The 3,722-nt window shown below is 49.5% G+C and overlaps 1 non-coding gene across 1 annotated transcript; it reads right to left on the bottom strand.

The window, feature by feature from the left end:
- Positions 1 to 3,181: 3,181 nt before the first annotated feature.
- Positions 3,182 to 3,288, bottom strand: LOC135275494 (U6 spliceosomal RNA). The gene has a single exon (XR_010343123.1). It is a non-coding gene; the product is annotated as a U6 spliceosomal RNA (small nuclear RNA).
- Between the last annotated feature and the right edge of the window lie 434 nt (positions 3,289 to 3,722).

Here is a 3,722-nt window from a genome sequence, read left to right as displayed (position 1 = left end):
ATCCGCGCGGCGGTCTCGGCGAGGACTGCAGGGGATGCTCCGCGGCTCCCGCACCGGCCCGGCGGGTTTTGTGGTTAGCAAGTTCCTGCTTCCGTCGCAGCGACGGAAAGTTTACCGCGGGGGAAGGGCACGTTCCTGCCCTGCAACCCGGAGCTGCTTCCCGACAACATTAGCGCGTGCTCCCCGCGGAGGCTCCGGGCTCCTGGCCTCTGACCCCAGCCCAGCGCTGAGCCCTGCAGGGAGCCGGCGCCCCAACCCCGCTTAGCCACACCGCGGACCCCGGGCTGAGCGCGCTGCGAGAGGCACTGCGCTGCTCTTTGCTGGTGGCCCGAGGGTCTGCAGCTGAGCCTTGCCTCGCGGAGGCCGGAGCCTGCAGCCCGCGCACATAAAAATAAACATGGGGAAAACGTCAAACAGTCCAAAAATATGCAGTGACAAGTCTACCCCTTACCCCCGTGCCCCAGTCTCCTAGTCTTCCTCCGCGGAGGCTGAGAGCAGTTTTTTGATGTTCAAGAGCTTACAGTGCATCCTATTGGGGCATCGTTCTGAGAATCCTCTTTCCATACTTGGAGGATGGAGTCCTCAATTAAGACGGCAATTCTTGGGTTAAATATTATGTGCAAGACAAACCTCAAGGAAGGTATTTGGCTTTCTGCAGGATTTATTGTTTGCAGATAGGATTATAATGGTGAAAATGCTGATGTCTGTAACATATATTAAAATTGTATCCCTAACACTTAGCATAGTGCCTGGTACACAACAGGCGCTCAGTAAATATTTAACTAAAAGGTTTGAATGAATGGAAAAGAACTGCATAGGGAATAGGTTGTGGAAGTTTCTAAATCACTGCTGGCCCCATCCCCACCTCAGCAAACACACACACACAAATGCAACATTACTAAACGACTGACACTTAATTTGTCATGTGGTCTTTGGCAGTATCCTCACCTCTGTGTTGAAAGAGCTTGGAGACCTGAAGCACTATGCAATTGCAAGTAAGTCTAGGCCTGTAAGCCAACAGCTATACCCTAGTCTTAACCAGTAACTTCAGGGGGATTAGGTTGACTGAGAATGCTTGTGAACAATGCTCCATTGTGTGAAACTAACTCTACTTGTAACCAAAGGATGACTCTTGAATAGCAATGTTACTAAAGCTTGGTTTGAAAGAGTCACCAAAGAAAAGTAAACTCAGAGTAATTTCCCATTGCAGTGATTTTCCTGATGCAACAAGGGACTGATCTGCAAGTGTGTTTTATCTCTACAGATGATACACTTCAGGGTTCAGGGTGTAGAGCTATCACAATTTTAAAATCTGTCTACATGGGGTAATCCATGCTAGTTACTAAGTAGACCTTTCCAATATTAGAAACTTCATATTCAGTGCTTTAATACAATGAACCTCTATTCTTTTTTAGAGACGGAGTCTCACCCTGTTGCCCATGCTGGAGTGCAGTGGCGCGATCTCGGCTCACTCCAACCTCCGCCTCTCGAGTTCAAGCAATTCTCCTGCCTCAGCCTCCTGAGTAGCTGGGACTAAAGGTGCACGCTGCCACACCCAGCTAATTTTTTTGTATCTTAGTAGAGACGGAGTTTCATCATGTTGCCTAGGCTGGTCTCAAACTCCTGAGCTCAGGCGATCCACCCGCCTCGGCCTCCTAAACTGTTAGAATTACAAGCTAATTTTTTGGCCGGGTACAGTCGCTCCTGCCTGTAATTCAGCACTCTGGGAGGCGGAGGCAGGCGGATCACCGGAGGTCCGGAGTTGAGACCCACCTGACCAACATGGAGAAAGCCCATCTCTACTAAAAATACAAAATTAGCTGGGCGTGCTGGAGGGCGCCTGTAATCCCAGCTACTTGGGAGGCTGAGGCAAGAGCATTGCTTGAACCCAGGAGGCGGAGGGTGCAGTGAGCCGAGATCGCGCCATTGCACTCCAGCCTGGGCAACAAGAGCAAAACTCTGTTTTGGGGAGAGGGAAAGAGAGAGAAGTAAAGCTTTTGTGTAGGTCAACTGGTAAGAACACAGGAGGAAATCCTTAAACCTCCCTTTCCCAGCTGGGGACTGTGTCAAGTTTAGGATTTGATTGGCTCTTTCAATGAAGGAATGCTGAGAGGTGTGATCTGACTGAATCCTGTCATGGGGTGATACAAAACTCAATCTGATTGTTCCTGGCTCCTGCCGTGGGGTGTCCGCTTCTTAAATGGATCCCGTCGCGTCTCCTCAGTCCGAGCTCTTAGGTTCCAGTCCACGGTTGCACGCTTGGTTAATCTGGGCATGCTCAGGGTATGTGACCTTTAACCTGGAAGTCCATGGCAACTGAAAAGCAACTGACAACTTTATTACATAAAAGTTGAACTGAGGCCTGGAGCGGTGCCTCAGGCCTGTCATCCCAGCACTGTGGGAGGCTGAGGCTGGTGGTTCACCTGAGGACCAGGGTACAAGAACCTGAGGTAAAGAGAGACGGGGTTTTGCCAAAAACGGTGAAACCGCGTCTCTACTAAAAATACAAAAATGACCCACGCGTGGTGGCGCATGCCTGTAATTCCAGCTACTCCGGAGACTGAGGCACGAGAATCGCTTGAACTCGGGAGGCGGAGGTTGCGGTGTGTCGATTGCCTTTCGGTTTCACTCCATGGTTGCACGCTTGGTTAATCTGGACATGCTTAGGGTACCAGGCGATTGCAGTGAGCTGAGATCTCGCCATTGCACTCCAGTCTGGGCGACAAGAGTGAAACTCCATCAAAAAAAACAAAACAAGGGCCCGTCACGGTGGCTCACGCCTGTAATCCTAGCACTTTGGGAGGCCGAGGCGGGTGGATCACGAGGTCAAGAGATCGACACCATCCTGGTCAACATGGTGAAACCCCGTCTCTACTAAAAATACAAAAAATTAGCTGGGCATGGTGGCGCATGCCTGTAATCCCAGCTACTCAGGAGGCTGAAGAAGGAGAATTGCCTGAACCCAGGAGGCGGAGGTTGCGGTGAGCCGAGATCGCACCTTTGCACTCCAGCCTGGGTAACAAGAGCGAAACTCCATCTCAAAAAGAAAAAGACAGGGTTTTGCTATGTTGCCCAGGCTGGTCCTGAACTCCTGGGGTCAAGTGATCCATCTGCCCGGCCTCACAAAGTGCTGGGATTCCAGGCGAGAGCCACCGTGCCCAGCACCATGACTTTTGATATTTTTATTTCTTTTTATTTATTTATTTATTTAAATAAATTTGCGCAGGGGCCATGCTAATCTTTTCTGTATTGTTCCAATTTTAGTATATGTGCTGCCGAAGCGAGCACAATATTTTTATTTTCATTACCATCCAGTTCTAATTTATTTTTAAATTAAATTATTTATTTATTTATTTATTTATTTTTGAGACGGAGTTTTGCTCTTCTTACCTAGGCTAGAGTGCAATGGCGCGATCTCGGCTCACCGCAACCTCCACCTCCTGGTTTCAGGCAATTCTTCTATCTCAGCCTCCTGAGTAGCTGGGATTACAGGCACGCGCCACCATGCCCAGCTAATTTTTTGTATTTTTAGTAGAGACGGGGTTTCACCATGTTGACCAGGATGGTCTCGATCTCTTGACCTCGTGATCCACCCACCTCGGCCTCCCAAAGTGCTGGGATTACAGGCATGAGCCACCGCACCCAGCCCTAATTTATTGTTATTATTATTATTATTTGAGGCAGGGTCTCACTCTTTCACCTAGGCTGGAGTGCAGTGGCTC

This window comes from Aotus nancymaae, unplaced genomic scaffold (assembly GCF_030222135.1).
Source record: "Aotus nancymaae isolate 86718 unplaced genomic scaffold, 86718_ANA_hifiasm-v0.15.2.pri h1tg000016l, whole genome shotgun sequence".
Taxonomy (NCBI): Eukaryota; Metazoa; Chordata; class Mammalia; order Primates; family Aotidae; genus Aotus; species Aotus nancymaae.
Note: the sequence above shows the minus strand (reverse complement) of the source record. Positions and strands in the feature narration are given on the sequence as shown.